General features: G+C 47.9%; 2 long non-coding RNA genes across 2 annotated transcripts; one reads left to right on the top strand and one right to left on the bottom strand.

Annotated features, from left to right (window-relative positions):
• Positions 1-4,602: 4,602 nt before the first annotated feature.
• Positions 4,603-23,001, top strand: LOC120103045 (uncharacterized). Its single transcript, XR_005505133.2, has 2 exons — positions 4,603-5,137; positions 16,692-23,001. It is a non-coding gene; the product is annotated as an uncharacterized LOC120103045 (long non-coding RNA).
• LOC108351065 (uncharacterized) lies at positions 16,081-26,216 on the bottom strand. Its single transcript, XR_001838122.3, has 2 exons — positions 24,454-26,216; positions 16,081-17,231 (listed from the first exon to the last, which is right to left on the bottom strand). It is a non-coding gene; the product is annotated as an uncharacterized LOC108351065 (long non-coding RNA).
• Positions 26,217-27,469: the final 1,253 nt, after the last annotated feature.

Here is a 27,469-nt window from a genome sequence, read left to right as displayed (position 1 = left end):
GAGTTCAATCCCCAGTAACGGAACAATAGATAATCATTTACTTTAGATATTGGGACATAGACCTCTGAGTAGGGTGCACGCAGAGAATCACAACTGCCCGAGCTGTAAAGAATAATTGAGAGCCAGGACTCAGGCCTAAGTACCATATTCCTATTCGTCCCTCTAACGCTCAGGGAGTGATGGAGAAGAGGGGTGGGAAGCACACGAGAGTGAGAAAGTAGAAAGAGAAGTATGAAGCACTATCCCCTAGGCTTGACACAGCCATTGCAAGTGTGAATCTGCACTGTGGTTACCTGCACTGGGCCTGCACAAGACCAGCCACATCAACAGTCAGTCAGGGGACGGGAGGTAGGCATTCGACCTTATCCCGATCACTGAACTATTGATTGCCTATCGGTAGAGCCTGGGAGAGGAACAGTCACCATCTTTAGCTGTGTACCCACCCGCCTCGCACTCCGCCAGGTGGAAGGGCTTACTCCAAAGCCCATGGTTACACAGACAGCCCTGGTTCAACTCACTGGGTCACAGTGCAAGGTGAATAGACAGAAGTGTGACGAAGAGGCTTGCAGGGGAGGCAGGGGCGGCGGGAAGTTGGGGAAGAGAGTGGTGAAAGCGTTCCGTATACATGTGTGAAATTATCAAAAAACAAATTTAATTACTAAAAAACATAGCTTAAAAAAACAAAACTATGGTAGAGCACTTGCCTAGCAAGCACAAGGCCCTGGGTTCGGTCCCCAGCTCCGAAAAAAAGAACCAAAAAAAAAAAAAACAAAACAAAACAAAACAAAACTAAAATGGGGCCGGAGTGCAGTTGAGTTGTAGAGTACCTGACATGTATCAGGTCCTAGGTTCAATTTCCAGCGAACACACGTGCATGCACACGCACACGCACACACACATGTTATTAAGAATGACCTCTGGGGGTTGGGGATTTAGCTCAGTGGTAGAGCGCTTGCCTAGCAAGCACAAGGCCCTGGGTTCGGTCCCCAGCTCCGAAAAAAAGAACCAAAAAAAAAAAAAAAAAGAAAAAAAAAAGAATGACCTTTGACATATATTTCATGTTCAGTTGTAGGCACATTGGAACATATTTTTTTCCCACTTGCACTAATTATTAAGTAATACTGTGAACTGTCATATCAAGCAGCCTCACTCTGGAAGAGTGGCTGGAGGTTTCTGGAAGACACGGGATGGTTGGTGTGGAATGGCTATGTGTCCTTGACCACAGGGAGGGCACTAGAGGTCATCTGTCAACTGGGGTCAAGACATGCGTGGCTCTGGCAGCCTATTAACCGCTGTATTCACTCCACAGGTATTTCTGATGAGGCGTTTTGTTGAGTACCTCAAGGAAGAAATAGATGAGTAAGGCCGGGTCCCTATCAGCAGAGAGCTTCTAACAGGGAAATAACTATAAAATCAGGCAGTCTGTGGAATGTGTCATGCATAGTAGTAGAAGTGTGGCAGGGCCGGGGTGGGGACATCCTGGAAGGGAGGGTCCAGCCTGAGGGGCTGAGAGCAGAGGGAGGCAGACACGGCTTCCTGGAGATGCTCTACTTGCCCGGCACCTTGGAGATGAGTAGGACTTTATTAGGGGATGCACAGGAGGGCAGTCCAGAAGTCCAGACCAGGAGTCAATTATGGGATTAATGTAAGGGTGTCATGGAGGGCTCATCTGGCAGAGCAGGGCAAGGAAAAACCCAGTTGCAGGTAATTTGTAATTTCTGCAGGTTTGCTATTTGACCTTCAAGTTATGGAGTCTGCAGGGGCAGAAGAATCCTGGAGATTTCTGAGCTGGGCCCTGACTTGCAGATGTGGCATTGTAGGATTGCAGATCTAACAGGGTGTCCAGGACCATCCTGGGCTACACACACACACACACACACACACACACACACACACACACGCTCGAGAGAAGGGGGGGAGAGAGGGGGGGAGAGAGAGAGAGAGAGAAAGAAAGAAAGAGAGAGAGAGAGGAGAGAGAGAGAGAGAGGAGAGAGAGAGAGAGGAGAGAGAGAGAGAGAGAGAGAGAGAGAGAGAGAGAGAGAGAGAGTTCAGAGAGTTCAGTTTGCCTGTGATCCCAGCACTAAAGAAGCTGAGGCAGAAGGACAGAGGAGGCAGCCTCAGCTACATCAGCTACTTGTCTCAAATAAATATACAATGACAGTTTATTATGTCTGTCTGTCTGCCTGTCTATCTGTCTGTATTTACCCATTTATATTTTGTCATGTGTCATGGAGTTGTGGGTGTGTGTAAGAGTGTATGAGTGTGTGAATGTGTATGGGTGTATGAGAGTGTGTATGAGTGTGTGAGTGTATGTGTGTGAATGTGTGAATGGGTTTATATGTGAATGTGTGTGTATGAGTGTGTGTGTGTGTGTGTGTTTGCATGTGTTTATATATGTGTTTGGAGGCCCAAAATTGACCTTGATTGATGTCCACTTTATTTATTGAGGGGTTTCTTGCTGAACCTGGAACTGGTGGCCAATTCTGGCTAGTCTAGATAGGCAGCTTGTCACGGGGATCCCCTGCCTCTGCCTCCAGAGTATTGGAACAACACAGGTCTACTGCACACGCTCAGCTTTTACCTGGGTTCTGGGATCTGAACTCCAGACCTCCCACTGGGATGGCAAGGGCTTTGCCAATGAGGCATCTCCCTAGCCCCCACCCCCACCCCAGGTTGACATTTTTAAGGAGAAAAAAAAATGAACACAATTTGGGGACATTCATCTCTGAGAAGCAGTGTGGGTCCCGGAGTTGCTGAAGGGGAGGAAGACGCCCAGGCTGTTGGGGTTGAGTCCGTGTGAGACTGGAAGCTGGGGCTTGTGGATCACCGTGTCAGAGGTGCGGTCTCAGCATGGGCAGTTGTTATCACCCTTCGCCAGTGTGGACACCAGCTGTCAGCTGGGACCTTGACCTCTAGGTGTGTGCCTGCTCAGTGGGAGCCTGGAGCTGCCCAGAGCCTCACCCCCTGCAGTGTGACCTGCTCTCTGGCTGTTGCTGTTTGGATTTTTGTCCGCTGGTGTGCATGTCAGCGTGGCAGGGGACATTAGCGCTGCTCCACTGGAGAATAAAGGTCATGCGTGTACGTGCTCACTTCCAAATGAGCTCTAATTATATTCTATCCCTAGGACTCTGACTCACCTCAGCCCTTCTTTACTCCACCCAGTGAGCTATCTGCTTCTTGCCTTCAAACGTGAAGTCATTCCACCCGATTCGCTTCTTAAGTCTTTGCCTGGCTTCAAACATGATTTTCTCTCTTGAAAAGGGTCCAAGAGTTTAGAGACCAAACTCTCATAGGATCCTTCCAAACATATAGGGTGGCACACCCTTCTCAAATGTTAATGAATATTTGTCACTGGGCCACAGAGATGAGTCCTTCCAGGTCAGCACTAGGGGTGAGCAGAAGCCCAGAGGGGTCCACAGACCACCGGTGGGGCAATTCGGCTTCTTGAACTTCAAGCAGAGGGCAAGAGATTTTGGCCGATTTTTTTGTCTTTTTATTTTATTTTATTGAAGCTGGGGCCTTTTGAATGTAGGAGTTCAGTTTCTTAATCTGTGTTGAGTCAAACTTCTGGCTAGAGGGAGAAATTAAAATAAATACAGGGGAAGCCTCCTGCCGTCCGCTCCGAGCCCCAGCTCACGGGAAGGGCTATAAATCTGAAGAGGCCAGCAGTTGTCCTGCGGTCAACACGTAACTTTTTCCACGAGAGAATGAGCTGCAGTTGAGAAAGCTGCAAAACAAGAATCCCTTCAAATTCTTCGCTGTAAACACTTGTCTCAGCCAGGACTTGATGAGCCTTCGCTGTGGTCAGGAGACTGTCAGCAGGACGGCAGCTGTCCTTCGAGGCTTGCGTGGACTGGCTGCTAAGGTCCCATTAAAATGGATTTAGAACATTCTTTTTTTTTAATTTTTAAAAACAGCTCTTTAGGTAAAGCAATACAGTTCACTAGATAATGCTACACGGAGTGGTTTGGTATAGGCTTAAACAGAGGGGAAGAAGGAACAATTTCAGAGTGTGAAAACCATTGCTGGAGGTAGAGATGAATGTCGCCAGGTGGAAATAAGTTTGGGGGTTCCTCAAAAAGATGGGGAGGGGGCCTGCCGTATGGCCCAGCTCCACTCCTCCAGGTATACGTACAGTCTCTATACTGCCCATGAAGGGGTTGGCACTGTGTCCACTGCTACTTTAAAGGAACTGGAAACAACTAGGATGTCCACCAGCAGACGAATGGATAAATGGGATAATATGCAAAACAGACTGTTATTCGGAAAAAAGAAACATGGAATTTCCAGAAACATAAATAGAACACTAGACACATAATATCAAGCAAGGTAACGCAGACACAGAAACAAAAAAAAGTCTGAGCGTTCTGCCTCATGCATGTGGGTCCTAGCCTATAGAGTGTAGAGTGTACATGCATATATAATGTATATATATACACACACACACATATATATGCTTGGTGTGTATGTGCATGTGTATGGTGTGTGAACATGTGTGTGCATGTATGTATGCATGTATGTGTGCACGCATGAATGCATTCATGAGTAAGCATATACGTGTGTGGTGTGTGCATGTTTGTGTACATGGTGTCTGCCTGTGTATGTGTGCATACTGTGCATGTGTTTGCATGTGTGTATGGTGTCTGTGTGTGTATGCACATGCTTTGTGTATGTGTGTATAATGTATGTTGTGTATGTACACGTGTGTGCATGTGTATGTGTTTGTGTGTGTGTGTGTGTGTGTGTGTGTGTGTGTAAACGGGCATGGATACTCAGTCTAAAATGTACAAAGAAAACCAAGGGAGAGGAAAGACTGGGCTGAGGCAAGCTGACATCTGCGTCACGAGAGAGAATTCCAGGCTGTGTTTTTCTCCCTTTCCCTCTTGTTTCAACTCCGTCACAGTTTTTCCTTTTATAGTGAGTAGCAAGAATGACTTGGCATTTCAGAAGAGTCTGGTGTGGTAGTCTTCTGTGGCCGTGATTGTGAAGATTGGGGTTTCTTTCTCATACCTTTGATTGCACTAGGAAGCGATCGTGACAAGTCACAGTGACCCCACTCAGAAAAAGTTCACCCATCTCACAGATGAGGGAACTGACGCTGGAGAAGTTGGACGAAACCCCGTCCTCATCCTAGCAGGTAACAACATCATAACTGACACCATAGGTTTTCTGGCTGGGAGGTCCTCTCCGGCAGAGAGGCACCAGGACATCTCTGGGTCTCTGGGACTGGGGAAAAATCCCGAAATTAAGGAAGGTTAAAATTCTTAGACGTGGGTCTGGAGAGAAGGCTCAGCAGTTAAGAATGCCTGCTGCTCGGGGTTGGGGATTTAGCTCAGTGGTAGAGCGCTTGCCTAGCAAGCGCAAGGCCCTGAGTTCGGTCCCCAGCTCCGGAAAAAAAAAAAAAGGAAAAAAAAAAAAAGAATGCCTGCTGCTCTCACAGAGGACTGGGGTTTGGTTCCCAACACCCACATGGCAGCTCCAAGCCACATGCAGTGGGAGAGTCTAAGGAAAATTTCAGAGAAAATTCTAATTTATGACATTTACACGATCCAGTTAACATTTGTTTAGATTTCACTTTGCTGGGTACTAATAAAAACTGTCAGCCTAGCTAGGCAGTGGCAGCATACACCTCTTGAATCCCAGCACTCAGGAGGCAGAGTGAGTTCAAGGCCAGCCTGATCTGTAGAATGAGCTTCAGGAAAGCCATGGCTACCCAGAGAAGCCTTGTCTCAAAATAATAATAATAATAGTAATAATAATAGTAATAGTAATAATAATACCTCCACAATTCTCCCAAACTGCCTTTATAATTCATAAAAATAAATCTTCAATATTGGCTTTACCTATGTCCACTGTCTCCAGACTTTCCAGTTAAGTCCTGCACTTTATCTCTGGTTCTGTTGCCCTGGCTCTTAACCCCTAGATAGAGAGAGGCCCGAGGTCAGTGTGAAGTTAATGATTGAAATCTCACGGTGGACATTAGTCCTTGCTGCTCGGAAGCATTCTGGGTCATCCTTTTCGTCATCCATGTAACAGAGATCCTGACACAGACTCGATGGCTAGGATGTCCGAGCTATCCTCGATGGTTTCCTACAATGAATTGACCTGTGTGAGAATCCTGCCCCCTGTTAGTGGCAATTGTGCTTATCTTTTGAAACAATGTGTTTAGATATGTGTGTGTGTGTACTTAAGTCTAGGTATCCTCAGAGGCCAGAGGCATGGAATCGCCTAGAAGAGTGGTTCTCAACCTGTGGGTCATGACCCCTTCGGGGGGAGGGTGGGGAGTCAAATGGCCCTTTCCCAGGGGTCGCTTAAGATCGTTGGAAATCACAGATATTTAAGTTACAATTCCTAACATTAGCAAAATTACAGTTAGGAAGTAACAAAGATAATTTTACGGTCTGGGGGAGGGGGATCGCCACAACATGAAGAACTGTATTAAAGGGTCGGACCGTTAGGAAGGTTGGAAACCGCTGCTCTGGAACTCTTGTCTCAGGTGGTTGCGGCCTGCCTCACAGGGGCGCATGTGCGAACTGAGCTCAGCCCTTTTGCAAGAGCAGACTGCACTCCTAACTGCTGAGCCATCAGTCTGGCCTATTAATTCATTTCTCCCCGGCACTGAGGCCCACCGCGCTCTAGCCCAGCCCCCATTTTTTACTGTTTATGGAATTGCCTAGGCTGGCCTCAAACACAAGGTCTCAGAGTGGGTGGGATGACAGGCATGAACCGTTAAGCTCCGCTTTTGTGAGCGAGTCCCGTGGCCAAGGCCACTCTGTCCTTTCTCAGGCCATTCCGCCACGAGCCTATTTTTAAGGCTCCAGGAACAGATCCCGATTAAAGACGTCTGTGTTGCTGCCTGCTGCCTGTTTGGAGCACGTTCTTCTCTGCATAAATATTTTTTTTTATCATCTAGATTCTTATGATTCATTCAAAAGACATTTAGAGGCCAGTCTGGCCTTTTAAAAAACATTTCTAACAAACTGGCCTACTTTAGTGTCGATTAAGGTTACTCCAGGCCGGTGAATAAGAACCCGTTCACGGACAGCTAAGACTTCAGCTGTCCATTCCTAAAAGACAACTCAGATTTTTTTGGAGATTAGAAGGTTGCTTTTTTCTTTTTTCTTTTTTTTCCTTTAGTGATTCAGACTGGGTTTTGCAACTTGAAAGCAGCGGGTGAGTCACGCCGTTTATGGATGGGCTGTTTCCTCAGAACACAGCTCACTTCCTTATGGCTTCAGTTTGGCAGCCTGAAAGCTGCCATTCAAACGCTTTCCCCCTGACACTTGAAGGAGGAGGATGCGCTCTGTGAATCTTACCTCAGAGACGATTCAGTGAGGCCTTTACTGGCCTAGGCTTAGAACTCACAGTGCAGTGCTTGGTGGTTATTGAAAGGAAAAAAAAAATAAAAGAATATCAGGTCTCCCTTTTAGGTTCTAAATATAAACTGCTACTGGGTCCTGTGCTGAGTTCCAGCCCTGGTAAGTGTCTGGGCAGAAGACCTCATGTTCCCCCAGGATGCTTTAAAAAGGGGCAAAGCAGTGGACCTTGAGCTAATTAAGGAATAAACTCAGTGGACTTATGTTGCCAAGGCCTTGAGGTGAGAAAAGCCCCCTGTTCAGGTCCAGACAGACCGTTTACAGGGTTTCTAGATTCCTTATTCAATCAGGAAATCAGATCAACAGCCTTATAGGGAAAAGTTCATTTGGGCCACAGGTGGGGCTCTTGTTAAAGTGTCAACGACTTACTTCATCCATATTAGGTAACAGGAACTGCCTGAAAGGCATTTCTTTTTCATTCTGTGTCATTCAACCACAGATGACTCAGTTCTGAGATGATTTACCAAGCTCGGGCTGACCTCACAGCTGTAAGACACTCGTAATACAGTCTGCCCAGTGTGCAGTGACGGCCAGGGCCAAGCTGTTCCTATCCATTTCCTACTCGACCCAAATGCTTTCATTACTCAAATAGTGTAGAAAAAAAAATCAAAGTAATTTTACCCTCACTAGGGAAAGCTTGCTCAAGGTCAGAGAGAATCTCACAGAGGCAGCCCAGAAACCACACGGATCAAAGATACTAATTAGTAACAACCGTGAACCTGTAACCTCAACACTTGAATGTTGTTAATGTAACGTTCTGGAAGCCAGGGGATGGAGTTATTGGCCCTTTTAAGTAGGCTTTGCTTTTCGGATGGTTTCAGGTTCATAACAACATCAAAGGAGAAATGCAGGATTCTCCAGCAGCCCAGCTGCCTCCCCAGGCACAGCTCCCCCGCTATCAATATCCGGTACCCTGGTAATACCTTTGCCACAATCGATAGGTTACACGCATACCACTGTCACCCAAAGTCCATAGTTTACCCGGAGGTTCACTCTTGCCACTTCTCCATGAGTATTGAGCAATGTGAGAAGACTCAGACCACCACTGAGCCATCATACCGAGCAGGGTCACCTCCTCCCACCCTCTGTCCTCTGCACAACCTACCCAGAGACCTGGGTTCTATTTATTTTATTTTTATTTTTTATTTCAATTATCTAAATGGGAGCTAAAGCCAGAAGCTTAAACAAAACCGAAGTGTTGAGTTTAAACCAACGGGTTGTTAAAAATCAGTAACATTTTACTTGAAAAGTAAAAATACTGATGTTAAGATTCAGTGACCTCAGAAAACATGCTTGACTTTTACCTTTGCGGTTGCTACGCAACGTTTATTGCTTAAATAAATTAAAGGCTTTAGGTTTTTAGCCAAGGGACAGGAGAAATCTCTCCCAAGGCCCTGCTATCTGGAACTTAGCTAAAATTAAACAAAGCAACAATAAAGGGGCCCAAACAACCTCTAAGAGGCAGCATAATAAATCACGCCTGCTAACCCGGTCAGGAAGTCACAGCGTGAACAACAATGTATTTTGAGTGGAGGGAAAATGAAGACAGTGAATCAAAATGTACGACACAAGGCTAGAGATACTCTTAGAGGGCAGAGCCAGAGAGATGGCTCAGCAGTTTAAGTACTTACTGGTCTTCCAGAAGACCCTGGTTCAGCTCCCAGTACCCACATAGGGGCTTAGCAGCCACCTGTCACTTCATTTCCAGGGGATCAGATAGCTGCTTCTGCCCTTCAAGGGCAGCCATACCCAGGTGGCACTAACCCAGAAACACAAATGTACTCGGCTTAAAATAAAATAAACCTTTAAGGAATCCTCTAATAAGGGGACCAGGGTGTGGCTCTTGGTGGCAGAGCTCCTGCCTGGCACCTTCAAGACCCAGAGTTTGAGCTCAGCATTCCCCATGCCTCCAAGAGAAAAAGTCTGCCAAGCCTGCAGGCCGGGAGGAGGCCGTGGTTCGAATCTTGTTTCTTCTAAAACTACTGCTGGGGTAAATTACCACTGTGACTTCCCTGGAAAGGAGAGCTTCAAGGAGACAAGTAGGTCCAGCGGGCTCTGCCCTCCTGCATGCATTAACACATCACCTCAGCTGATGGCTCCCTTCCTCCCTCTGGCCCATCCTGGACTTGCCCTCTCTTCATGTGACACGTTCTGCCATGTCTCGATGCCCCGAGGAGGCCCTCGTTTCATGCCGGCCTCTGGATCTTGGACTTTCAACCTCCAGAGCTATGAACCAGGACATGTCTGCCTTTTATAGTACTCAGTCGGTGATTCTATTATAGCAATACAAAATGTCCAAAGACAGAGAAGTGTGTGTGTGTGTGTGTGTGTGTGTGTGTGTGTATGTCTGTGTGTGTGCGCGCGCGCGAGTGCATGCGCCCAAGGTCAGAGGCTAACCAATCCCTTGGAGCTGCGGTTACAGGCAGTTGTGAGCTTCCTGATGTGGGCTCGGGGACTCGAACCTGGCTCCTCTGCAAGAGCAAAACATGTTATTAACTGAGCCATTGCTCCAGCTTGAGACAGAATTTTATCATTTAAGAAAAAAACTGTTTCCATATCCACACAAGTTTCTAAGTTTCAGAAGATAGATTCCCAAGATGCTTCAACAACAACAACAACAACATCACTGGAATAAAATGTTGGACAAAAGCATAGATGTAGAACCTTTAACAACACATCAGCAAAGCAAATCTCACTTCACCTACAGAGGCTAACACCTTTAAAGGTGGGGTTTGTTAGAGCATCCGAGTTTGGTATAAGTTTCAGAATCTATTCATATAGACGAGGCAGGAGGATCATGATTTCAAGATCAATCAGGGCTTAAGGAAGAATAAAAACAACCAGATAAGAGAAATAACACGATGCTCACATTAGCAGCCTCTAAGGCGGCCTCCGCCTGAGTCCTCCAGCAGGCTTGTGGGATTTAGCATATAGGCAGAGCCATGGCGAGGAGCTCTCAACACATTGCTAACTGAGAATGAAGAGAACTCAGAAAGCAGGGTCTGACCCAGGCTGGCCACATCAGGGGGGGCAGCCACACAGACAACCTCTGCAGGAATGTCCAGACCCCAGGCATCAGTGTTCATCGCAGGACATGTTTGTATAGGCCGTCTAGGTGCAGCGAGCCACCTTGGAAAGCTGTAAACCCTCCCCGGACCTATGAGCTCCCAGAGGCCAGCCTTGCTAATAGACTTTCAGCCCCGCCGTGCTCAGCAGGTCCGCCCCATCTTCATCCCACCTCTGCCAAACAAACGTGAACATACTCAGTATTCGTTCATACACTTTCAGCAAACTTGAAACAGAAGGAAAGTTCCCGTGCACATATGTATGGATGTGTACCTTGTACATGCATGTACATGTATGTACAGGAAGACAAGGCAGCCCTGGACAGGGTTCCTCAGGAGTAGTCCACTTTGTTTGGGGGCGGGGACTCTTTCTGGGCCCCAGGGTTCATGGCTTAAGCTCTGCTGTCTGTGAGTCCCAGGAGTCCTCCTGTCTCCAGCTCTCCAGCACTGTGCTGTACAGGTATGAACACCAAACATGGGTTCTTACGTGGATTCTGGAAATCAAATTGAGGTCCCCATGCAAGCTCTTTACTAACTGTGCTATCTCTCTAACCCCAGAAGGCCGAGGAGGACAGGCAAAGTTACATTCTGGTTTCTACATACGTCTACACAAGCACAGACACAGATAAACACACTTACACACATGAATACACACATACATACATGCATGCACACACATGAACACATACATACACAGCAGAGACTCACATGTGAATACACACATACACACATAAATATACACAAACACACACATGCACACATACGCACACATGTGCAGACACATACACAAACGCACATGCAGACATACACAAATACACAAATGCATACCCATACTCACACAGCAGACACACACATACACATTCACACATGCAGACGCATACACACACACACACACACACACACACACACACTTACACACACACAATAAGCCTTCTGCTTGAACCATGACACGAGGGAACATTTTTCTCATTCATCCCAAGTTTGAAATTGACTACTGAATAAGGGAGTCAGGAGGGGCGGGAAGAAAGAAAGCAAGTTAGGTGAGGAGACTTTCTGGCAGGCAGAGGAGAAACAGAAGTCCTTTCACTAGACAAGAGAAAGTCAGAGCAGACTATACTAGGATTAAGACATTGCCTGGGGCTCCTGGGTAAACAGTGAGTCCTGCTCTCTGCACTCAGTTCATATTCCTTTTCAGACACACCTTGCAATGCCTAAAATGACACCCTGGCCTGCAGTAGAAACCTGTCCCAAATCACCTGGCTCTGTGTTGTCACTAGCAGACAAGTGTCACAGCAGTGAGTAATTCCAGTCTGCACTGACCACACAGAGACGCGGAGGCAGCTGCTTCTCTAATTGAAGTCAGCGATGCCAAGGATGGAGTCTGTTGTTAGAGTCTACTGAGGACTCACCACGTGCCTAACACGTGTCGGATCACCACGGAGGGGAGCATTCGGGAACAGCGACCTGGTCCCAGTTGCCTACAGTTTGGAGGTCCCGGTGGTGGAAAGGCACAGGAATGACAAATGCTGCACCAGCAGGGTCATGAGGCCAAGTGCAGGGAGCATGTACTCGGGACCAACTCTGTAAACCGTCGTTTTACAGAAGGAGGGAGATCCAGGCTGAGACGCTGAGTAGGTGGTCGGAAGGAGGGCCGTCACCATGGCAACCAAGCTGAGCTGGTGGGGGAGGGGGAGACACGGACCGGACGGACATCAGGAGTGAGGCTGGAAGAAACTTTCCCAATCCTTTGTCCTCCTCAGGACAAAGTGACCTATTTAAAATGAAAGTGTTTTGCACCAAGACTCTCAGGCCCTACAGCACTGCTGTGTTAACTTTGGCTCCCAGTGGGAGGCCCTAGAGAAGGAAGGACATCCATTACTACTCCAGTCCAGGGACCAGGTCAAAAACCAGGTCCAGAGGCCGAGGTTTGGGGATTTAGCTCAGTGGTAGAGCGCTTGCCTAGGAAGCGCAAGGCCCTGGGTTCGGTCCCCAGCTCCTGAAAAAAAGAACCAAAAAAAAAAAAAAAAAAAAGAAAGAAAGAAAGAAACGAGGCAGAGAGAGGAACAGGGGTTCATTTTATTTCATTGTTTTTAACCGTGTGTGTATGATGTGCGTACGCTGGGCACGCATACGGAGGTCAGAGGTCAGTCTCACAGGCTGCTCCTCCTCTTCCACCTTACTTGAGAGAGTGTCTGTTTGCTACTGCCTACACCATGGTAGCTGGCCCACAAGCTCCAGGAATCCCCCTGCCTCCTCCTCTCATTTCCCTGCAGGAGGGCTGGGATTACAGATACTACATCTGGCTTGACCAGGGAACTGGACTGAGGTCTTCCATATTTGTGTAGCAAGCACCTTTACCTATTAAGCCATCCCCCTAGCCCAGGAAAATGTTTCTAGGACTTTCTTTTTCCCATTTAGAATCAAGCAGGTTTGGGACTCAAGGGGAAACAGACCTTCCGACACTGCTGGTGGCCTCGTCAAATGGTGCCACGGCGGGGAAGTGGGGAGCTATGCCCCATGACCCGGTAAGTCTACAGCTAGGACTTACTCAGGGACAATGAATGCGTAGGCCCACGAAGGACTTGTCAGAAAAGGTCACCCTCCGCAGCTTTTCTCACAGCCTCTCCCCCATCCCCGGCCCCCAACATGGCAACAATCCAACTGCTCGGCTGATGGACGGACAATAGAATGCGGTCTGTCCCCACATTGTGTGCAGCCTGTCAGATCAGTGCTGATGCGGGTTACGCCGTGGCTGGGACATCTGTGTCCTCCCAAAATTCACACACCGAACCCTAGCTCCCGATGCACAGTGTGATACGACATGGGGGTGGGGGTGGGCTGTAGTGACGATTCTGGAATTTTGGTTTCTTAAACACGGAAATATTATGGGAATATGTTTTCATTCTAACCCGAGGTGTGGGAGATGGGGCTGCTTCAGGCTGCCCACAGCAGTTGGCGATGATTGGCCTCGTGCTCTAGCAGAGGCACGGTTTGGCCAGCTCAGGGACTTGGGTAAGAGCATGAGTGGATTGGTAACCTTAGGAGGGAGACATCCCCTCTGGGTAGGATGTTGCACATCTGTAATCTCTGCACTTGGGAGACCCAGCCAGACAGGAGAATTTTTGGCAAGTTCCAGGCCAGCCAGGGCTACTGACTGGTGCTCTGTGTCAGAGCACACAAAACAAAGGAGTGAGGGTGCTCTCTCAAACATCCCTCTCCTCTTCGGCCTGCACAAGGACACTGAGGGAACATGCAAACACACCACGTGTGAGCCAGGGACTGAGCCCGCAGCAGACTCGGAGGCTCCTGCTGTCTTAATTTCAGGTTCTTAGCATTGGCAGCTATGAGAAACAGTTGAAAGGGAGAGACCCCAGGGGCCAGGTGTGGCACTGCATGCCCAGAGACCCGGCTCTTGGGAGGTAGACAAAGGGGAGACAGGAGTTTGAGGCCAGCCTGCACTACAAGACACACTGTCTTAATAAAACACTCAAAGAAACAAATTTCCCTTGTATACAAACCACTGTGGAGTGGCCAGGCGGACGGACGAAAGCTCGTCCCCAGGTGGGAGGGCCTGGCAAACATCAAGCAAAGGAAGAAGCCAATCACAAGACACATCAAGGGACAGAGGCTGAGTACAAACACACCTTCAAGTCACTCTATCTGTGTGGGTCCAGAACAAGGAAGTGCACACAGGAGGCTGATGCAAGGTTTCTGTGTACTGAGGGTGGGAAGGGTGGGGTGGGTGTGGGTGGGGAGCAGGGGTATGCAGTAGTGACTGCAAATAGATGTGTGTTTTCTTAAGGTTATACAACTGTCTTAAAACCCCACGAACACCGAAAGCCCTCCCGTTGTGCACACCCACCGTGACATATGAATTATACCTTAATGTCACTCAGTGGACAAACAGTGGTATATAAATCGTATGCAAGGTCCTGGATTGGATCCCTGGTATGGCCATAAAGAAAAAAATTTAGAAACATGTTTTTAAAATGTCTAAATAGGGGCTGGGGATTTAGCTCAGTGGTAGAGCGCTTACCTAGGAAGCGCAAGGCCCTGGGTTCGGTCCCCAGCTCCGAAAAAAAAGAACCAAAAAAAAAAAAAATGTCTAAATAATGACTATGGATATACTCAGTCCGTAGAGCGCTCCCTTACTGTGCTCCATTCCCTGTGCCACATAAATGGGGTGTGGGGGCCATAAACCCCCAACCCCAGAACTCAGGAAGTGGAGGTAGAAAGGTCCTAAATTCAAGATAATCTTTGGATACACAACAAATCTGAGATCAATCTGGGCTACATAAGTCTCTACTGGGAAAAATGTAAATAAACAAAATTTCTGCTTTAACCGAGATACGTGGGACCAGCAGCAGTAAAGGCAGAGCTATGAAGCTGTGTCTTCCACATGCTACAAGGAAATGATGTTCACGCAGAACTGTGCACGCGTACACACACAGACACACACACACACAGACACACACATGGAGGGGGAGATCACATTCACCACACACACACACACACACACACACACACACACACACACACACACACACACACCATAATCACATACACATGAAGAGAGAGGGACCACACACACAGACACTGGAGAGAGAGAGACAGAGAGAGACAGAGAGAGAGACAGAGAGACAGAGAGAGACAGAGAGACAGAGACAGAGAGAGACAGAGAGAGAGACAGAGAGAGAGGCAGAGAGAGAGACAGAGAAAGAGAGAGGCAGAGAGAGAGAGACAGAGAGAGACAGAGAGAGAGGCAGAGAAAGAGACAGAGAGAGACAGAGAGAGAGGCAGAGAAAGAGACAGAGAGAGACAGAGAGAGACAGAGAGAGAGAGACAGAGAGACAGAGAGAGAGGCAGAGAGAGAGAGGCAGAGAGAGACAGAGAGAGAGACAGAGAGAGACAGAGAGAGACAGAGAGAGAGAGAGACAGAGAGAGAGGCAGAGAGAGAGACAGAGAGAGACAGAGAGAGACAGAGACAGAGAGACAGAGAGAGAGAGGCAGAGAGAGAGACAGAGAGAGAGACAGAGAGACAGAGAGAGAGAGAGAGAAAGAGGCAGAGAAAGAGACAGAGAGAGAGACAGAGAGAGAGACAGAAAGAGAGAGAGAGGCGTGAGATTGTGGACACCACGCTAGCCTCTCTCATTTGCTATGTCAAAACACCAGATGGTACCTTAAATATGTAAAAGTGTGAAGCATCAAGCTAAGAGATCACCTGGAAGCCTAAGTCACCTGAGCCACGGCTCAGCAGGTAAGAGCACTTTGTTCTTGCAGAGGAAACACGTTAGGCTCCCAGCCCACATGGAAGCTCATACTGTCTGTAGCTCTGGTTCCAGGGGACACAACGCCCTCATCTGACACGAGGCGCCAGGCCCACACGGGGTGCACAGACATACATGCAGGCAAAGCACTCACACGCATAAAATACGTCAATTAAAAAATAAAAACCATAGCATATTCGAACCGGAGGCTGTTACTAACCCAGTTAAATAAAATCCTACTCTTAGGTATTTACGTCAGAAAACAAATCCGTTTAAGTAGCTAGCTGAGCATTCTGGGTAACGAGTTAGAGGGAGGGCTTCAGAATAAACACAAATGACAGAGGCTCGAAATAAGAACCTAGAACACCCCAATAAGATATGAAATATACAATAGAAAGAATGAACAATTAGAAATACTATTAGTCCTTTGAAAATACCAGGGAAAGTGAATACGTATCCCAGCAGGAGTGGCTGAGACAAGAGGAGAAGCCAAGTGTCATGTCGGTAGTGTCAGAGTTCAGGAGGCTGAGGTGGGAGAATCACTAGAGCCCGGGAATTTGTGGCCCATACAGGTGTTATAGTTTGGATCTAGAATGTTCTTCTGAGGCCGGTGTTTTGAATTCTTGGTCTCGAGCTTGTGATGCCATCTTGAAGGCTGTGGAGCTCTAAGAACTAGGTCACTTTCGGGTAAACTTTGTTTCGTTTTAGCGTCTCACTCCTGTAGCCCAGGCTGGCCTCAAATTTTTTGCGTGGCTGCGGGTGATCTTGAACCTGATCCCCCTGCCTCCACCTCTGGAGAGAGCCGAGGTCACAGGTGTGCTCCCTTCCCCGTGTCTACTCTGTGGGGTGCTGGGGATGGAACCTGGGGATTTGTGTGTTAGGCAAGCGTTCCACCCTCAGAGCTACGTCCTCCTTCCCGAGGGGACTGGCGGCTGTGTGCTCTGAAAGTTATAATTCCTGGTTCCAGCTCTCTCTGCTTCCAGGCCCTGCACCTCGGGAAGAATCTCCACCACACTCTTTAGGATGGACTAACACACCTCCCAGACTGTGAGTCAGAAGTCAGCCTGCCTTCCTGTAATTGGTTTCTGCCTGGCTGTCTTGGCCACACTAATAAGAAAATTAATGAATGCCCTGGGCTTCAGAGAAAGTGTTTCAAGCGCCAGGAAGAGCAGCGGGGGAGCACAATCAATTCCAAGCTGAACCAGGACACAAAGGACAGAAGTGGCCACGCCCAAAGCAACAAGGGATACTGTGGTCATCTTTAGGATCACAGCTAGATGGGTCCCTGGAGCTGCCCACTGAGGAATGTGATAAAAACTGCCTCAGAAGGCATCGGACCAGACCACTTTCTCCACGTATTCAAGGAAGAAACGGCCCCCATTCTTGCACAGACTCTTCTAAGCAGGAGGTCTGAACGGGCTGCTCCTTCAGAACTCAACAGCGTACAGAGGAGTTGAGTAACCGTGGTCCCCAAGCCTAACCAGACCCGTTGTAATGATCAGGACTTCTTGACTGGAGTGCACCTGTTAGTAAAATGGAAGAAAAGAAACCGGTAAGGTTGGGAAAGAAAGACAGAAGGCCGTGAAGAAATGTGTCTGACTAGCTTCTTATAAAAACATTCTAAGGAGGGCAGGGAGTTCAGGGCTGGGGGTGTAGTGTAGCTCAGTGTCAGAACTTACACTGGACATGCACAAGGCTCTGGGTCTGATTCAAACATACAAAACAAACCTTGCCCTTGCTGCCAAGCCCGACAACCTGAGTTCAATCGCCAAGACTTCCATGGTGGAAGGAGAAAACCTTGGGGAAGGCCACAGTAAAAAGCTTGAAGAAATAGAGCATTAAATTAGTAAAGTCTTTTTCTTAAATTGCTTTGTACAAAACCCAAAGGAAGAGATTAACTGAGCAGGGTGACACACTTGTAGTCCCAGCGCTCGGCAGGAGGATCAAGAGTTCAAGGCCAGCCTCAAGTACATAGCAGGCTTGAGGTTTGCCTGGGCTACATGAGACCCTGCCTCAAAGAGCAATTAATTACATTTTGATTATGTCACATGACAACAGTCAGAGAAGCATAGATAATAAAAACATCATGGCATGCCGTGGTCCTTAGGAATAAACACTAAAGATGGCCTTATGAGGCATAATGCCATCGGCCTGCCAGACCTTTAAAGACTTAGAGAATGGAGAGCTATATTGTGTTTTGAAGACATAAGATGTATCAGCTCTCTGCAAAGACAGAAGGTGAGTACGCTCTCTGCAAAAGGATCTGTGGATCCCAGTCTGGATGGCTAGGCTGCTGCTTCCTTTCAAAACTGGAAAACTTGATCCTTAATTTGCAAGTTGTAACATAGTTACACACCACGAGGTTGCATTTTGTAAAAGGAAGATTCGCATATGTGTGCCGTGTGGAAATGCTCTTTTTAAAAGCCCTTAAGTGGTCCTTCAATCTCAGCACAGGCAGAGGCGGTGGATCTCTGTGAATTCAAGAGCAGCCTGGTCTACGTAGTGAGTTCCAGGCCAACCAGGGCTACACAGTGAGACCCTGTCTCCAAAACAAACCGGAAAAAGGTCCCAGGAGGTGTGTTCATTTCAGTTTCTATGTAACAAATCAGTCCTTTCTCAGGGAGACGAGTTCTGCAGACTTAGGGGCATGGCTGGAAAGTCCCATAGCAGAAATCAAGGTGCTCCTGAGGTCGAGTTCCTTTTTAAAAGCTCTGAAAAATAAAATCCATTTCTAAGCCTTTTTTTTAGAATTTTAAAAATTATATTATTTATTTGAGGAGGTGTGAGTGTGTAGGTGCCAAGGTGTGTGTGTTGGTGGCAGGGGAGATCAGAGCAGGACCTGGTTTTATCCCGTTCCACCAAGGGGGTCTTGGGAATTGAACTCAGGTTGTCGGGCTGGGCAGCAAGCCCCTTTACCTGCTGAGACATCTCATAGACCCATACGTTCATTCTTGCTGGCAAAATTCAGTTTCTTGTGTTGTAGGACTGAAGGCCCCAGCTTCATGCTGGTTGTTCCTAGAAGCTGCCACAGCCCTTGCCACACAGCACACTCAAGCTAGCCATGGAATTCAGAAGGACACTTGCATTTCCAATTGCCGCTTTTCTTTGTATTCCTTAGGTCTTGGGGCACATCTCCTAGAATTTGGTTTCTATGTTAAATTCGGCAACAGCAGCAGCAATCTGGAGAATTCCCTTAAAACATCAGAAGGTGCATCAATGCATGGCTCTTGGGCCTCACTGACTGGCAGGGAGCAGGACCACCCTTCCCGGCAGCTGTGTTCTTCCCAGCTGTCCTGACACCAGGCACCTTGTGTCATGTGCTGCCAAGGGTTGGAAGTGTCCGAATCGCAACCCCAGGATCTGGAAAGCCCCTATTACAGAGCCAGACTTCACTCCGCTCTTCCCACTGGAGGAAAAGGAGGGAGTGGGGGAGAGGACACGTCGGTTCTCATTACAGCCTTGTCTTGGTTGTTTCTAAGCTGCCACCATGGTAATCTCTTACTGTGAACAATTTAGAAATTAAACAGGCCTTCTGTTTATGCCAGGGTTGTTTTTTTTTTTTTTTTTTTTTTTTTTTTCCCCTTCAAACCAAAGAAAACCAAGGGCTTGGGGAGATGGCTCTGCTGGTAAAGCGTTTGCTTTGCAAGCCTGAAGACCCATGTTTAATGCCCAGAACTCACATTAAAAACTAAAATGTCAGGGCTGGTGACAAGCTGTAACTCCAGCACTAGGGAGTTAAATACAGGCAGGTCCGGATTGGTTTGCTAGCCAATCAATTTGGTGTAATCAGTGAACCCCAGACCAGTTAGAGACTGTCTCAAAACCCAAGTGAATGGTACCTGAGGAACAATCCTCTGGCTTCCACACGCAGTGGCCATGTGTAAGTCACACCAGCATGTGTACAACCCCACATATTTGTGTGCATGGGGTAGAGGAAGAGATCAGAAGCTCTATTTCTACCTCTTGCAACACAAGACTGTCTTTCCTTTCCCATAGTCAACTGAACAATTCTTTCTCTGAGGAGACTGGCCTGGCAGAGACCCTCAGCCATCTGAATTTGTTTCTCAGTGTTTAAATTGTATGCTTTCTAAATATTGTGGTGAAAGCTTGCTACATTGTAACTAGGACAGGAGTCATTCCTTGTCAGCGTATCCACAGGGTGTATGCTACCCTCCCATTAGTCATGGAGTGGCCATCTTGGACTATCAGTTTGACTGCCATGGTATCTATCCTGACACCTCTGTTCAAATTACTCTTATTTAACCATGGCCCCAGACCTGAGAATGATGCTGCTGTCAACTGGGATGTGGCAAAGAGGAGCCCCATGAATCGCTTCCTTTTAAGAGTAGAGGAACAGTAAGACATTTTGAGAGACTATATGCCTTTAACTTTTGTTACAGCATATTGCTATAATTGCTCTGTTATGACTAATTATTGTGGCTAATATCTTACTGTGTCAAATTTATAAGTTAAACTTAATCAAAGGTGAACATGTGTAGGGAAATCCACTGTATGTATATGTATATGTGTATGTGTATGTGTATGTGTATGTGTATGTGTATGTGTATGTGTATGTGTATGTGTATGTGTATATGTATATGTATATATTGAGTATTGCTTACAGTTGCTGGCATCTACCAGGAACCTTGGCCTGTATCCTCATAACATTCTGTTGTGGGATGGAGAGATGGGTCTGCTGTTAAAGTACTTGCTGTGCAAGCCTAAGAACCAGAGTTCGGATCCCCAGAGCCCCTGTAAGTGCTGGGCGGCCTCAGGACTTGCCTGTAATTTGAGCACTAGGAAGGGTGATCAATAGAGCAAGCTAGTTAGCCAGATTCACCATACTGGTAAGCTCTGGATTCAAGTGAGAGAGCCTGCTTCACTGGATAAGACGGAGAACATTCGAGGAAGACCCAGTATTGGCTTCAGGCCTCCTAGCACATGCACCGTTTCATGCTCCCACGTGCATGTGGATATACTCTACACACATGAGGGAAAGGGAAGCTGTGAAACACTCTGTCCTCACGCTGTCATCCGAACTTTGTTTTCCAGGCTCCATTTAAGGGCGTGGTTGTTCTTAACTTAACAGGTCAGGCTTTCAGCTGGAAAGATTTCTCAACCCCAGCGTTCTCTGAGATCTGCTGGTGTCAATGGCTGGATCAAACCAAACACCACAATCTAATTACTTCGACTCCTCTTTTGTGTCCCTCCACCCCTGGGGTTTTAGGCCTTGAAATTCTTTTGTTAATAATAGCCATTAAAAAAATGTAGTGTTAAAATGTTCCATTATGGAGAAAGTACACCAGACCATAAAAGTAGGGCCTCCCTAGTGATTGTTTCAGAGTTGACGCAAAAGCACAGATTTTAATTCCTCGGAGAACTGGCTGTGCTGAAATGTTTACAGAAGGTCAGGGGTCTCTCCTTCCCCCCCCCCCCCGGGGGGGGACAGAGACCCAGAGATGTGGGCAGCCGTGAAGCCAGGCAGGCCTCTCAAGCTGTATTTATATTGGAAAGAAGTCTGGAAAATGCCCCCTGTGGTTTCCCCGGAGCCTGGAGGTGGGCCTCACAGGACCAAGGAATGAAAACAAACCAATGTGCTGTGTTTAGCACAATTTACTAGGAAAGGTCCCTCTGAGAGCTCCAGATGGGCCCGAGGGGCTAGAAAAGAAATCAAAAGGGTAAGAGGGGCCAAGCACAGGGCAAGGCCAAATAACAGTAATAACGGTCATAGAAATAATAATTTTTAAAAAGTCAACCCGACTTGATCGAGACAGTGGAAAATTTACAAACATGGCCGTGGCAATCCAGCACATTGGAGTGGATATGAGACAATTTGTTTTCAAGTCCTCAAGTCCCATTCGGGTCATGAAGTCACTCCCTGAGGACTGGCTGAGCTGTTCTCTTTCCAGGGTGTCCCTGCTCTTTCAACTCACACCCAGGAGGCCATGTGGCCTGGTTGTTGTCATTTGCACTCACTCTCTGGGGCCTGGCAGACACAAACAACTCCTGGTAGTTGGTTGGCTTAACCTTTATTATGTTCCCAAAGCCTTTGTGTGATTGCCAGACAGATGGACAGATGGATGGACAGACAGGTGGGTGGATAGATGGATGGGTGGATTTTTGGGTGTGTGGCTGGGTGGATGGATGGGTGGGTGGATTGGTGGGTGGGTGAATGGGTGGATGGGTGGGTGGGTAGGTAGATGGGTGGCTGGGTGGCTGGGTGGGTGGCTGGGTGGGTTGATGGATGGATGGGTGGATGGGTGGATGGGTGGGTGGATGGATGGGTGGCTGGGTTGCTGGGTGGGTGGGTGAGTGGGTGGATGGATGGATGATGGATGGATGGGTGGGTGAGTGGTTGTGTGGATGAGTGGCTGGGTGGATGGGTGGGTGGGTGAGTGGGTGGATGGATGGATGATGGATGGATGGGTGGGTGAGTGGTTGTGTGGATGAGTGGCTGGGTGGCTGGGTGACTGGGTGGCTGGGTGGGTGGGTGGATGAATGGGTGGCTGGGTGGCTGGGTGGGTGGCTGGCTGGCTGGCTGGGTGGGTGGCTGGGTGGATAGATAGATGATGTTCACAATCAGCCCTAGCCATTTGAGAGGCTCATGTGTGTTGTAGTCATGAGTAGAAGGCATCCGTGTGCCTCCTCTCTGCCATCTTCTGATGGTTTGCCTTTCTCTGCTCTAGGACTCACGTATCAGGGTTTTTGTGACCAGAATACACCAACCTCAGCCCTTCCTCAAGGTTTGTCCAGCATGGGATGATGAGATTACTCAATGGCTGAGCATCCTCACTGTATAATGGGCCTGAGTTCAGACCCCAGCACACTTATAAGAAGCTAGGGGTGGTCCTGGGCATCCCTGCAGCCCCAACACTGCAGAGAGTGGAGACAGGACGCTCAGAGCAGAATGTCTGATGTCGTCCTCGGCCTCCCCATGCACCCACCTCCACCTGTGTGCATAACACACTCACATACACACACATACACACACACAGTGGTACACATTCTCACACATGCACACATGCTCACACACAACAGTAATTACTCTTGCACATGCACATATGCACACACACATTGATACATAATCTCTCACATGCATACACACATGCACAAACATGTCCACAGCGATACACACTCTTGCACACACATGTGCGCACACACACACACACGTGCACACACAGTAAATGTAACAAAAAATGATGGCCGATATCAAGATGCTGAGTGTTGGTACTAAGATGTATTTGCCATGTGTCTGGTCCTACCCGGTTTATATAAACACCTTTCCTAGTCAAACCTTTATAGTAGCTACTGTTTTCTCTCATTGCGTTACTCCCTCCTCCCCCCTTTTGACACCGGGGACTGAACCCCGGATCTCGTGCTCGCTAGGCAAGTGCTCTGCGGCACATATGGAAAGAGAGGCACGGAAGGACTAAAGACAGCTGCTTCCAGGTTAATGATTAGCGAGTGGCACAGGTCGGCCTCGAACCCATGACCACAGGTTCAAGATCTGAGCTTTCTACTTCATTTGAGACAAAGTCTTGCTGTATAACATAGCCCAGGCTGGCCCCAAACCTGTGCTCCTCTGGCCTCAGTTTCCTGAGCACTGGGATTCTAGGTGCAGGCTACCAAATCTAAGCCAGGGACTGGGCTTTTAATATAAAAATAACTTTTTTTTAAAGTACAGAAAACAGGGGTTGGGGATTTAGCTCAGTGGTAGAGCGCTTGCCTAGGAAGCGCAAGGCCCTGGGTTCGGTCCCCAGCTCCGAAAAAAAAGAACCAAAAAAAAAAAAAAAAAAAAGAAAGAAAGAAAGTACAGAAAACTATTTTAACTCACGTAACTTAACTCTTGTTGGTAACTGAATTTTACATATTTTTAATGTTTTAAAAGTCACTTTTGTTCCAGGTGGGTTTTTCAGGACACGAACCTCTAAAGACTGGCTGTTGGGGAGGAGGGCATTGGAAAACAGTGGATTCAGAGGGGTAGCTCCTACAAGACAGGGCCCCAGCTGGAGTACAGGTTAGACCCTCCCTGGAGTGTGCGACTGGGAAGCTCCTCCTTATCTCCCAGGGAGATGAGAGGTCAGGCGACTCCCACCCAAGCCTCACCACAATGTATCTCACCTCGCTTCACTCTCCTAAGGGCCCATTCTTCCCTGAAAGGCATTTGATGTCATCTAAGTGGCCTGCATTTCCTGCCCTTCTCCTGATTAAACTGATAGCGAAATTCCCTGACTCTGACTGGAGGGATGATCTCGCTTCCCATCGAGCCTTTCGAGTATGCACACGTGCAATATTCAAGCAGGAATACGTTTTTATGCCCGCCTCTTGCCCGTCTGCCTGGCGGTCCTTCTATCTCAGATTCAACACCAAACCTAAGAGGAAGCTCCCCTCCCCAATGCTGCGTTCCAAGGTAATTGCAGCTAGGACCCTCCCCCACACCCAATCACTTTACTCTATGGCTTGATCTCACTCGTCCAGTAACAGCCCCTCCTTCTAGGATCCAGAGAGAACATTCCAGGAGGGGTGTCTCACCCAACTTGAACCTCTAGATGAAGAAGCAGTACTAATATTAGGTCATGGAGAACAAATGGGAACTGGCCGTACATGTCTTTGCGTTGCATGGTCTGGGATGGAGCCCAGGACCCGTGCATCCCAAGGACACGGTGTACCACAGAGCGGAACCCAAATCCCCACCCTGGAATCAGCACCCTCCCTTGCATTCGGTTGACATTACCAGCTGTCTACCTTGTTCACGATGACGTTCGGTACCTCAAGTAGATCCCGTTGCAGACCCAAATAGCATTTTGTTTGTGGTTCCTGCATCGAGACTGTTTCCAACCACAAAGCAGAACAGAAAGCTCTTGCTGGGCCAAGGACAGAGCAAAAACACTACGGGGTTTGTGAGGAGGGAACAAGGAAATGCCCGAACTCTGAGAGGTTAACCCCTGGAAGACTTTTATGCCACATTGGGGACCTAAGTTAGGGCTTTATGCGTGCGAGGTGAATACTACCAACTGAACGCCCCCAGTTCATCACACAGGGAGGTCTTTCACAAGGCTTAAAGCAGCAAAAACTTCATTATCACACTGAGGAAACAGTCAAGACTCCCCAGAACACAGAACAGGTTCTAAGGGATGACAGTTGACACAAGTGACTCCATTTTGGTTTGGTCTGCTGCAGCCTAGAGCAGAACCATGTAAAGCAATGTCCTCCTAGGGTGGTCGTCTTCTTCTTCTTCTTCTTCTTCTTCTTCTTCTTCTTCTTCTTCTTCTTCTTCTTCTTCTTCTTCTTCTTCTTCTTCTTCTTTCTCCTCCTCCTCTTCTTCTTCTTCTTCTTCCTCTTCCTCTTCCTCTTCCTCTTCCTCTTCCTCTTCCTCTTCTTCTTCTTCTTCTTCTTCTTCTTCTTCTTCTTCCTCTTCTTCCTCCTCCTCCTCTTCCTCCTCCTCCTCTTCTTCTTCTTCTTCTTCTTCTTCTTCTTCTTCTTCTTCTTCTTCTTCTTCTTCTTCTTCTTCTTCTTCTTCTGCTGCTCCTCCTCCTCCTCCTCCTCCTCCTCCTTCTTTTCCTTCTTCTCCTTCTCCTTCTCCTCCTTGTTATTTAACAAGGCTCAGCTCTGATCCTGCTCACCAGCCCCACCCCAGGCACACAGAAAGTAGGAGAAAGTTGACCACGGTTCAGATTCAGAGCTGTCTCATCCAGTTGCTGGAGAATTCCACTGAAATCCAAGGGCTATGGTCTGGAGATTACCGTTCCTACCTGTTATCATTTCCCTCTTGGGTAACTAGAAAAACAACTGTTCTTTAGTGCTGACCAGAGGGGTGGGGGGAGAAAGGGAACAAAAAGAAATTCTTGACCCCTGTTTCCTGTTGGATTGTGAAACAAAAAGGTAAATATTTAAGTCAGCGTGGCCTGCTCAGAACAATCGGACCCATTGTGACATGCCTGGTGGAGTCTTTTTTTCTTTCTTTTTCCAGTTGGAGAAGTGGAACAAGAGAAAGGGACAGTACTGTCAGTGGTGGCCCAGGCTGGGGCCACTAGAGTAGAGACAGACACATCCTCATCAAGGACTTGCTTTAGGACAGCTTAGACCTTCTCAGGCTCAATGCTGAGTGTCCTTGGGTTACACAGAATGGCTTTCTTTAAAGGAATCCGCAGTCAGAGCTTTAGAAGCCAAGTCGCACTGACAGCCTGAGCTACGACTCATGGTCGTTCCTCACAGTCAGGATCAGTTTGGCTCTCACATCTAGCACTCGGTGACAGGCCATGGTCCCCAACCCTGTGCTCAGAAGCCTTGGCAGTGTACAGCCAGTTTACTCTGTTTTTTAAAATGTTGTTATTGTTTATTATTATTGTTGTTGTTCTTATTTTGATAGGGTCTCAGGCAGCCTCCAGCTCATTACATCATCAAGGATGACCTCATCAGGTCTTCTCTGGGCCAGGTGCTGGGATTATAGTCGGGCTCCCTCAAACTAGGTGGTGCTGGGATGGAACCTGGGCTTTGTGCACACCAGGCAAGCGCCCTACTGACAGCCACAGTTGGCTCCAGCTCAGTTTTCTCCCTGTTTAGGTCTCTCCTCCACATCCAGCCCCTTCAGGGAACAGCACCATGCTGCTCCGTGGCAGTGACCTGTTCCAGACCTTTTTCATCCCCACTCTGTAAAGTACAGTAAGAGAGAGACTGCAAAGCCATGCAAGGTCCTAAGAGCCTCTCCAGAACCCAGGGCAGGGGAGCCAGGGGACACACATGCTCTCGGTCTGTGTGTGACCAGATGTGATGTTCAACACGGTGGGGAGAGACTTCTTTGTAGCCAGTGTAGGCCGCCCCTTCATTCACAAGGCCAGTGCCTGCTTGGGAGTTGTGTGTACCTGGAACTGTGTTCAGCTCTGGGGACCAAATCAGGTCAGTTCTGCTATCAGGAAACAGTCATCAGGGGGTTGGTGGACTGCACTCGGGTTGTGTGGACCCCACCCCCAGGACTCCTGGATTGGGCTGGAGGTCAATGGACAGGGAATGAGTCATCCATTGGGCATCTCCCCCTCATTGCTGGTCTCTTTCTTGAGTAGCACTTTCCCAGGTTCTGAATCACCCCCTTAGACCATATAGCTAAAGTAAAAACAATATAGCAACTTACTTATTTAAGTTTTGTTTTGCTTTTACTCATAGCCACAAACTAGCAACAAAGTTGCAAGGTCAAGGCAAAATCCTTCTGAGCCACTTAAGAGCTGGGGAGCTTCTGCTGGGACTATAGTTCAGGGGTACAGCATTTGCCTAGCCTGTTCCAGACCCCAGGTTAGATTTCCACTACTGTCAGAAGATCGGGAGTCGGGGTGGAAATCTTGGCCTGAAGTTGCATTGACAATTCTTGGGATAGGAGGAAGCTCCAGGGTAAGGAGCACCTGCTACGAGAAAGCACTGTAACCCCAGCGCCGCAGGAGTTACAGAGAAATTACAGTGCAGAAAGAAGACGCAGGAGGATTGCTAGGGTTTGCTGGACTCAGGCCTAGCTCTAGGGTTAGTGAGAAACCCTGTCTCAATGGAATAAGGTAGAAAGTGGTCCTATAGGGCACCCGGTGTCCCCCATCTCCATTTGCTACTCACACAGGTCTCTGCACCCACCCACACCCACACCCACACCCATACCCACACAAAAACTGTTAAGTAATCAACCTAATAGTCCTTGAGGCCTGAACACATGAATCCTTTTACACACAGCTGGCAACCATCAACATCAACAATTATCAGCAACTTAAGCCCACCTTTGACT

This window comes from Rattus norvegicus, chromosome 5, assembly GCF_036323735.1.
Source record: "Rattus norvegicus strain BN/NHsdMcwi chromosome 5, GRCr8, whole genome shotgun sequence".
Taxonomy (NCBI): Eukaryota; Metazoa; Chordata; class Mammalia; order Rodentia; family Muridae; genus Rattus; species Rattus norvegicus.
This window is presented reverse-complemented; position numbering and strand designations above follow the sequence as displayed.